General features: G+C 42.5%; 1 pseudogene; it reads left to right on the top strand.

Annotated features, from left to right (window-relative positions):
* Positions 1–9,548: 9,548 nt before the first annotated feature.
* Positions 9,549–10,383, top strand: LOC141583928 (adapter SH3BGRL pseudogene; annotated as a pseudogene).
* The last annotated feature ends 302 nt before the right edge of the window (positions 10,384–10,685 follow it).

Here is a 10,685-nt window from a genome sequence, read left to right as displayed (position 1 = left end):
ATCTACAGCCCCAGGCTCCACAAACTTTGCATTCCCTTGAAACTCCATTCCTCCATAGAATTCTGCCTCAGATACCCTTGGTATCTGAGAGGAATGGGTCCCAGGACTCTCAAGATACCAGGTGGGTGGTGCTCAAGTCCTTTATACGTATGAAATAATGCTATATTTGCAAATAACCTATACATATCTTTCTGTAGAGTTGTTTTTTTGTGTTTTTGTTGTTGTTGTTTTGCTTTTGGGTTTGTTTGTTTGTTTGTTTGTTTTTTAAGATGGAGTCTCACCCTGTTGCCCAGGCTGGAGTGCAGTGGCACAATACCAGTTCACTGTAACCTCCACCTCCCAGGTTCAAGCGATTCTCCTGCCTCAGCCTCCTGAGTAGCTGGGAATACAGGCATGTGCCACCAGCTAATTTTTGATATTTTTAGTAGAGACAAGGTTTCACCATGTCGACCAGGATGATCTCAAACTCTTGACCTTAGATGATCACCAGTCTCAGCCTCCCAAAGTGCTGAGATGACAGGCATGAGCCACCGTGCCCGCCCCTTTCTGTATAGTTTGTATCATCCCTCGATTACTTAGAATACATAATACAATTTAAATGCTGTGTAAATGGTTGTTGTGTTATGTTTTTGATTTTTATTTTTAATTTTTCTGGTGGAGTCTCACTCTGTCACCCAGTCTGGAGTGCAGTGGCGGGATCTCAGCTGACTACAACCTCCACCTCCTGGATTCAAGGGATTCTCCTGCCTCAGCCTCCCATGTAGCTGAGACTACAGGTGCCAGTCACCGTGACCAGCTAATTTGTGTATTTTTAGTGAAGATGGGGATTCACCATGATGGCTAGGCTGGTCTCGAACTCCTAACCTTGTGATCCTCCCAACTCAGCCTCCCAAAGTGCTGGAATCAGAGACGTGAGCCATCATGCCCAGCTTTATTTTGTTTCTTTATTTCATTATTGTATTTGTTTGTTTGTTTGTTTCTTTTCCTGAAAATTTTTGATTTGCAGTTGGTTGAGTCCAAGAATGTGGAACCTGCAGATACAGAGTGCCAACTGTACTAAAGTCTCTTCCCTTTGACTGTCAGCTGCCTTGTGGTAGACAATGTCACATTATCTTTGTATCCTCAGCTGCTAGTACAATAGCTCACAAAGAGTGAGTATTCAATAAACACTGACCCAATGTACGATTAAATGAGCTCATAGGATAAACCAAAATAGAGGGAGATTTGGGATCACTCATGAGCACATAGGGTTAGGAAAACCCATGGGCCACAAAGGAAGCTTCTGAGGGATTCTCAACATAGTCAAATCTCCAGAAGAGCTGTTACAAATCTTCAGGTCCAGGTTCCACGAGTCCCATATTTTCTTGCAACTCCCTTGTCTCATAGAATTCTGTGTCTTCATCCTTCTCTCCAACACTCTGTTTTTTCTTTTTCATTTTTTTTTTACAGTGATTTATTTTTCTTTACAGTGATGTAATTTGCACTGGTTCAACAACACTCTATCTGAAAGCACAGTTTACAATTACAACGGAGGGGCCGGGCTTGCTGGCTCAGGCCTGTAATCTAAGCACTTTGGAGGCCAAAGCGGGTAGATGACCTGAGTTCAGGATTTCAAGACCAGCCTGACCAACATTGTGAAATCTCGTCGTAAAAAAAAAAAAAAAAAAAAAAAAAAAAAAAAAAAGAATTACAACAGAGGAATGAGAATTTATTTCAGGAGCCTGTTCAGTTGCATAGCAGCCTTGTGGTATCAGAAAACACAGTGAGAACCACTGGCAGAAATAGATAGTCAAGGACAGGACCCTGGAAAACACCCACGTTTAAGAGGTAGTCAGAGAAAGAGCAATTTGAGTAACAGACTGTGGAAGAGCTTTAGAAAGAGGATGGGAACTGTTGAAAGAACTTGAATCTGGCCAAGCACAGTAGCTCACACCAGTAATCCAAGCACTTTGGGAGGACACGGCTGACGGATCACAAGTTTAAGGGATCAAGACCATCCTGGCCAACATGATGGAAAGACGTCTCTCTAAAAATACAAAAAATTTAGCTGGGTGTGGTGGCATGAACCTGTAGTCACACCTATTTGGGAGGCTGATGCAGGAGAATTGCTTGAACCCGGGAGGTGGAGGTCTAGCACGGATGACAAGAGTGAAACTGTCTCAGAAAAAAAGAAAGAAAAGAAAAAGAACAATTCTGTCTCAAAACACTCCGGATATTCTCTTTTGATTGTGTGTCCTTCAACAGCACAGGAAATGAGCAGCCATCGCTGGGATCAAGGTGTCCTTCTGCCTCAGCCTCTTAAAGTGCTGGAACTACAGGCCTGAGCCACTGTGCCGGGCTGTAAAAATTCTTAGAAAGCAGAATGATATATTGTATCAGACTGTTCTAAAAAGCTTCCTGATGAGAGGGGGTTACACTGTGATTTCCCTGTGTAGTCACTGAAAGAGATAGGATGTTGTAGCAGCACAGAGAAGGGACGTTGCAACCCTGTGGACCTGGCTGAGCTGCCCTGCTAAGCCTTCCTTTTCACTTTTGTGTATCGAAGACAATTCTTTTTACAAAACAGAATTCTTTAGATTCAATGGAATGTTTGACTAAGTCGAAAAATACAGGGTTTTTAATAAAGTACTCAGAAAGTGGTAGTTTTTAATGTAAAACGACAGGATTAAAAAATGCTGGAAATTAAGTTCACTGGAAGCAAGGTTATGCTCCTTGTCCTTCAAAAATATTATTATTATTATTTTTTTTTTATCACAAATAGACATTTACTATTTAGTCTGAATGTTAGGCCAGGCACGGTGGCTCAAGCCTGTAATCCCAGCACTTTGGGAGGCCGAGGCGGGTGGATCACAAGGTCAAGAGATCGAGAACATCCCGGTCAACATGGCGAAACCCCGTCTCTACTAAAAATACAAAAAATTAGCTGGGCATGGTGACGCGTGCCTGTAATCCCAGCTACTCAGGAGGCTGAGGCAGGAGAATTGCCTGAACCCCGGAGGCAGATGTTGTGGTGAGCCGAGATTGCGCCATTGCACTCCAGCCTGGGTAACAAGAGTGAAACTCTGTCTCAAAAAAGAAAAATAACAATAGTCTGAATGTTGACCACAAAAAGTGAAATATTTCTGCTGATAAAGGAAGATTTTAAAAACCGCATGATAAATGAACACAAGGAGGAGGGACAGCTGTAGAACAACTGTGCTCTCATTTGCAGCTTAAAGAGGGAATGGACACAGGCCACTTCCACGCCATATCATCAGCTGGGAACGTCACAGTTTTTGACCTTTGACACGTGGGGACTGGAGGTGACTAGACTGGATGCCACTAGATTATTTTTCATGAACATGAGGTTTTCTAACTCTGTCATTTTGATTTTTCCAAAGGTTCCCGCAGATGGTGCTAGGCACTATTCGGTGGCTCAGTTCTGGAGAGAGGCATTTGCGTTCTTGATGAACAGAAAAGCCTCATCTCAAGTGAACAGACCGCTTCCACACGGAAGCATTCTTTATTTCTGTCTCTTTGCCCTGGCCTGCCAGATGCCCAGTTTTAGATATTGCGTCTATTTTCTCTGTGCTGTAGGATTCTAATCATTTATTAAGTGAATACTTCAAATTGCTTGAGTGGATGACTAGAGGAACGAGATTTTAAAAGGTGAATGAATTTAATTAATTAATTAATTAATTTTTAGACAGAGTGTCTCTGTCGCCCAGGCTTGACTGCAATGGCACATCTCCGCTTACAGCGATGTCCGCCTCCCGGGTTCAGGGGATTCTCCTGCCTCAGCCTCGAGAGTACCTGGGACTACCGGCTTCGGTCACCAAGCCCAGTTAGTTCTTATATTTTTGGTAGAGATGAGGTTTCTCCATTTTGGTCAAGCTGGTCTCATACTCCTGATCTCAGGTGATCCGTCGTCCCGCCCTCTCCCCCTCTCCCTCCCCGGCTTCCCCTGCCCAGCCTCGGCCTCCCAAAGTGCTGGGATTACAGGTGGGAGCCATGGCGCCCAGCCGTGATTGGATCGATTAATGAGAACATCCCAGAAGATTAGGGCTGAAGGTCAACATTCAGCAGCTGTTACCACCTGGGTGACAGCTGAAAGGGAAACTCCCTACAGGGTTTCACGGTGACCCTGGCCAGGTAGGGACCCAAACAGTGAACTGTGTCCAGTCTTCTGAGATGGCTGAGAAAACGCCTCTGTTCCCAGGGGAGGGAGGGGCCGTCCGCCCCAGGAGCCGCCTCGCGGACAGGAGCGCCCCCGCCACGCAGACAGGAGCGCCGCTCCCCGCCGGGAGCAGACCTTCCTGGGGCCCAGCGAGGCTCCTGAGCGCCCGGGAGAAGGGGAGCGCAGGTGGACTCCAAAAGGCGACAGCTCCAGCCCCGGCTGGGATTGGGGGAACCTGGCGAGGGGGCCTCCATCCCCACGGGCTCGGGTTGGAGTCCTCCGAGTACCCCGGAAAATGGGAATGCAGTCAGAGTCGCGGTGGCCGAGAAGCTGCCTTTGAGTTCTCCACGGGGAGCTGGGATTGCTCCGCACAGGTGACCTGTGGGATTATAAGAGGGATGTTGACAGCGATAACATCTACATTAAAAACAACAACGACAGGCCTGGCGCGGTGGCTCACGCCTGTAATCCCAACACTTTGCGAAACGGAGGCGGGTGAATCAAGACGTCAAGAGACTGGAACCATCCTGGCCAACAGGGCGAAACCCGGTCTCCAAACAACAACAACAACAACAACAACAACAACAACAACAACAATAACAACAACAAACCAAAAAGGTTTTAAGTAAGCAACTACTATATATGGTAAGGAACTAGAAAAAAGCAACTAAGCTCAAAGTTAGCAGAAGGGAGAAAATAACAGATTACAAGAGAAACAAATAAAATAGGAAATAGAAAAGGAATAGAGAAAAAAGAAACTAAGATTTGGTTTTTTGAAAAGATAAAATTGATGAAAACCCTTGACTAACGAAGAAAAAAGAAAGCATGCAAATAAATATAATAAGAAATAATAGGCGATATTACAGCTGATGTCGATTACTCACATAATTTTATACGAGTTTCTTATAAACTATAAATAAAATGGATTATAAGAAACTCGTATAAAATTATACTCCAAGGAAACTGGACAAGCAAGAGGAAATAGGTAAGGTCCTACAAACATACAACCTTACTGAGACAAAATCATAAAGAAATAGAAGGTCTGAACAGTTCTAAAACTAGGACGGAAATGAAATCCGTACTCAAAATTACCACCCCACAAAGACAGAAACAAGTCTTCACTGGTGAATTTTGCCTAATATTTAAAGAATCATTAATTGCAATCTTTCTGAATCTTTTCTAATTTTTATTTTTTCTTTTTTTTCATTGTTATGAAGGAGTCCCCTAAAACATGTTTTTATTTTTTAACTTTTTTTTTAACCTCCACTTGTCAGCAGGAACCTTCTCAGTCTTTTAAAAAATTTAAGAGAAGTCAGGCACAGTGGCTCACACCTGTACTCCCAGCACTTTGGGAGGCCGAGGCAGGTGGCTCATCAGGTCAGGAGTTTGAGACCAGTCTGTCCAGGATGGTAACATGCTTCTCTACTAAAAATTTAAAAAAATTAGCTGGGTGCGGTGGCAGGTGCCTTTAGTCCCAGGTACAAGGGAGGCTGAGGCAGGAGAATTGCTTGAACCCGGGAGGCGGAGGTTGCAGTGAGCAAAGATTGTGCCTTTGCACTCCAGCCTGTGAGACAGAGCCAGGCTCCATAACAAAAAAAAAAAAATTTTTTTTTTTTTTAATTGAAGAGAGGGCAACACATTCAAAGTCCTTTTATGAAGTCAGTGCTGCCCTTATAACAAATCAAGACAAAGGCATCAAAAAACAGGCCAATATTCCTGAAACATACAGATGCAGAAATCCTCAACAAATTACTATGGAACCAAATCTAACACCGTATTAAAAGGACCATCTGCTGTGATTTAGTGGGATTTATTCCCAAGGTAATTCAACATATGACAACTCATGTGATACATTGTTTTCATAGAGTAAAAAAAAAAAAAAAAAGATCATCTCAGTGAATGAAGAATCATCATCTGACAAAATTCAACACACTTTTCATGGGAAATTGAAAACTTTTCTCTAAGACTCCAAGGAAGACAAGAATGCCCATTCACCACTGCTGCTCTGTATAGTACTGGAAGGTCTAATCAGTGCAATTAAGCATGACAAAAGTAGCAAAAGGCATGCAAATCAGAAAGAAAGTAGAAAAATTGTCCTCATTTGATGATTATATTATATATTAAAGAACTCTGAAGATATTTTAAGAAGTCTATTAGAACTAATAAATAAATTCAGTCATGTTGAGGGCACATTATCAACATACAAAAATTAGTAGCATTTCTATATACAACCAACTATCTGAAAAGAAAATTAGAAAAACAATTCCATAGGCCGGGCGCGGTGGCTCAAGCCTGTAATCCCGGCACTTTGGGAGGCGGAGGCGGGTGGATCACGAGGTCAAGAGATCGAGACCATCCCGGTCAACACAGTGAAACCCCGTCTCTACTAAAAATACAAAAAATTAGCTGGGCATGGTGACACATGCCTGTAATCCCAGCTACTCAGGAGGCTGAGACAGGAGAATTGCCTGAACCCAGGAGGCGGAGGCTGCGGTGAGCCGAGATCGTGCCATTGCACTCTAGCCTCGGTAACAAGAGCGAAACGCCGTCTCAAAAAAAAAAAAAAAAAAAAAAAAAAAAAAAAAAAAAAAAAAGAAAAACAATTCCATTTATATAAGTATCAAAACAAATAAAATATTTAGAAATAAACTTAAGGAGGTGTAACATTTGTAAAATGAAAACTACAAAATATTGATTAAAAAAATTACACAAGGAACACAAAAAAGTGGGAAGACATTCCATCTTGATGGATTGGAAGAAATACTCTTGTTAAAATGTCCATACCAGGCCGGGCGCGGTGGCTCAAGCCTGTAATCCCAGCACTTCGGGAGGCCGAGGCGAGTGGATCACAAGGTCAAGAGATCGAGACCATCCTGGTCAACATGGTGAAACCCCGTCTCTACTAAAAATACAAAAAATTAGCTGGGCATGGTGGCACGTGCCTGTAATCCCAGCTACTCAGGAGGCCTAGGCAGGAGAATTGCCTGAACCCAGGAGGCGGAGGTTGCGGTGAGCCGAGATCGCGCCATTGCACTCCAGCCTGGGTAACGAGAGCGAAATTCAGTCTCAAAAAAAAAAAAAAAAAAAAAAATGTCCATACTACCCAAAGTAATACAGATTCAGTGCAATTTCTATCAAAATCCTAATAGCAGTTTTACAAAAATAGAAAAAACCCTCAAAATTTTCATGGAACTAACCACAAAAACTGTAAATAACCAAGTCAGTCTTGAAACAGAAAAAAACAAAGCTGGAGGTATCACAATCCCAGATGTGACAATATAAGACAAAACCACAGTAATCAAAACATTATGGGACTGGAATACAGGCAGACATTTTTTTTTTTTTTTGAGACAGAGTTTCGCTCTTGTTACCCAGGCTGGAGTGCAATGGCGCGATCTCGGCTCACCGCAACCTCTGCCTCCTGGGTTCAGGCAATTCTCCTGCCTCAGCCTCCTGAGTAGCTGGAATTACAGGCATGCGCCACCATGCCCAGCTAATTTTTTGTATTTTTAGTAGAGACGAGGTTTCACCATGTTGACCAGGATGGTCTCGATCTCTTGACCTCATGATCCACCCGCCTCGGCCTCCCAAAGTGCTGGGATTACAGGCTTGAGCCACCGCGCCCGGCCACAGGCAGACATATTGATCAATAAAACATTATAGTCAACCTAGAAGAAATAAGTTCATGCACATATATTCAACTGATTTTTGACAAGGGTGTGGTGACTACATAATTGGGAAAGGTTTGTGTCTTCAATAAATGGTGTTGAGAAAACAGGATATCCGCATGCAAAAGCTTGAAATTGAGCCCTTGTCTTATACTACATACACATTTACTCAAAATGGATTAAACACTTTAAATATAAGACCCAAGACTGTAAAACTCCTACCAGAGAAGGCAAAGGTGAAAAGCTTCATGATATTGGTTTCGACAATAATTTTAATGATAAAAACACAGGTAATGAGCTGGGCGCAGTGGCTCACGCCTGTAATCCCAGCACTTTGGGAGGCCGAGGCGGGTGGATCACGAGGTCAAGAGATTGAGACCATCCCGGTCAACATGGTGAAACCCCGTCTCTACTAAAAATACAAAAAATTAGCTGGGCATGGTGGCACATGCCTGTAATCCCAGCTACTCAGGAGGCTGAGGCAGGAGAATTGCCTGAACCCAGGAGGTGGAGGTTGCCGTGAGCCGAGATTGCGCCATTGCACTCCGGCCTGGGTAACAAGAGCGAAACTCCATCTCCGGGGGCGAGGGAGAAACACAGGCAATGAAAACACAAATAAACAACTGGGACTACCTGAAACTAAATCATTTCTACACAACAAAGGAAAAAACAGCAGAGTGAAAATTCAATCTATGAATTCAAAGAAAATACTTGAAAACCATATGTCTTAAAAAGCGTGTAATATCCAAAATATGTATTAACACATTTCTAAAACTTGGTAGTTTAAGTAAAACAACAACCTAAAATCACAATTACAAATGGGCAAAATACTTTAATAGACATTTTGACCAAACGAAAATATACACATGACCAACAGGCATATGAAAGAAGCTAAAAATCACTAATCATCAGGAACATGCGTATCAAAACAATGTCAGATAATACCTCACACTTGTCAGGATGGCTACTATCAAATAAAAAACATAAAACAACAAGTGTTGGTAATAATATGAAAACATTTTAATCCTTGCACACTTTCAATGGGAAAGAAAAATGGTCCAGCTGCTATCAATTACCATATAGTCTAGCAATCTCATTTCTGAATATGTATTCAAAGGAATTAAATTTATGATTTTTTTTTTTTTTTTTTTTTTTTTTTTGAGACGGAGTTTCGAAACTTCTTGTTACCCAGGCTGGAGTGCAATGGCACGATCTCGGCTCACCGCAACCTCCGCCTCCTGGGTTCAGGCAATTCTCCTGCCTCAGCCTCCTGAGTAGCTGGGATTACAGGCACGCGCCACCATGCCCAGCTAATTTTTTGTATTTTTAGTAGAGATGGGGTTTCACCGTGTTGACCAGGATGGTATCAATCTCCTGACCTCGTGATCCACCCGCCTCAGCCTCCCAAAGTGCTGCGATTACAGGCTTGAGCCACCTCACCCGGCTAAATGTATGATCTTGAAGAGATATTAGGACTCTCATGTGTATTGCAACACGGCACAGTACCTAAGATGTACGAACAATCTAATTTTCCATTGAAGATGAATGGATAAAGAAAATGTGACAGATCCAGCCTTAAAATAGAAGAAAACTGTGAAATATGTGAGAACATGGAGGAACCTTAAGGTCATTACAATAAGAGCAATAAAGACAGTCACAGAAAAAAGAAATACTGTACGTTTCCACTCGTATGGGATGTCTAAAAGAGTTAAATTCAGGTTCAGCCCCTAGCTGGATTCCAGCCATTGCTGCAGCTGCTCCACAGCCCTTTTCAGGACCCAAACAACCGCAGCCGCTGTTCCCAGGATGGTGATCCGTGTGTATATCGCATCTTCCTCTGGCTCTACGGCGATTAGGAAGAAACAGCAGGATGTGCTTGTTTTCCTAGAAGCCAACAAAATAGGATTCGAAGAAAAAGATATTGCAGTCAACGAAGAGAATCGGAAGTGGATGAGAGAAAATGTACCTGAAAATAGTCGACCAGCCACAGGGTACCCCCTGCCGCCTTAGATTTTCAATGAAAGCCAGTACCGAGGTGACTATGATGCCTTCTTTGAAGCCAGAGAAAATAATGCAGTGTATGCCTTCTTAGGCCTGACAGCCCCACCTGGTTCAAAGGAAGCAGAAGTGCAAGCAAAGCAGCAAGCATGAACCTTAAGCACTGTGCTTTAAGCGTCCTGATAAATGAGTCTCCACTGCTTTTATAAAATAGCGGAATTAGCTTTGCTTCAAAATAAATAAGCTTAATGTTGAAATAATAGATTAGTTGGTGTTTTCACATGCAAACATTCAAAATGAATACAAAATTAAAATTTGAGCATTATGGTGAGGAGAATGGGATATTAACATAAAATTATATGAATAAGTAGACATCATAGACATAGTGCTGTTACCTGCCAAAACGTCCTGTGTACACCAATGATTTTTACAGAGAAAATATCCTTCCCTCCTTTTTTGCCATTTTTATGGCAGCTTAAGTGTATCTCTGGCCCTATGTTAAAAGGTGGGGAGGGGAGAGAAAAATAACCTGTCTCTTACTCCTACGTTGCCTCATTAATTTTAGTGGCCGAGGTGGGTGATCTCTGGAGGTCCCAAGTAAATAAATAAATAAATAAATACATAAATACTTAATATAGGAACCCCCTCAATATGACACTGAATCCTGCAAGGCTGACTATGCCTCACTGGGTACAGCATAATTTAACAGGATATGGTCCACCTGCTAGATGCTAATTAACCTGAAGAGATGTAATTTAATTATTTTTCTGGAGCAGTTGCTCTTAAGAATTTTCTTCTTCCCTGTGAGAAGAGTTCAGAAGCAATCTGGCTTTCAGCCATACTCATCCACTGAGACTGTGCCA

The sequence above is a fragment of the Saimiri boliviensis genome, chromosome 3, assembly GCF_048565385.1.
Source record: "Saimiri boliviensis isolate mSaiBol1 chromosome 3, mSaiBol1.pri, whole genome shotgun sequence".
In the NCBI taxonomy this organism is placed as follows: Eukaryota; Metazoa; Chordata; class Mammalia; order Primates; family Cebidae; genus Saimiri; species Saimiri boliviensis.
This window is presented reverse-complemented; position numbering and strand designations above follow the sequence as displayed.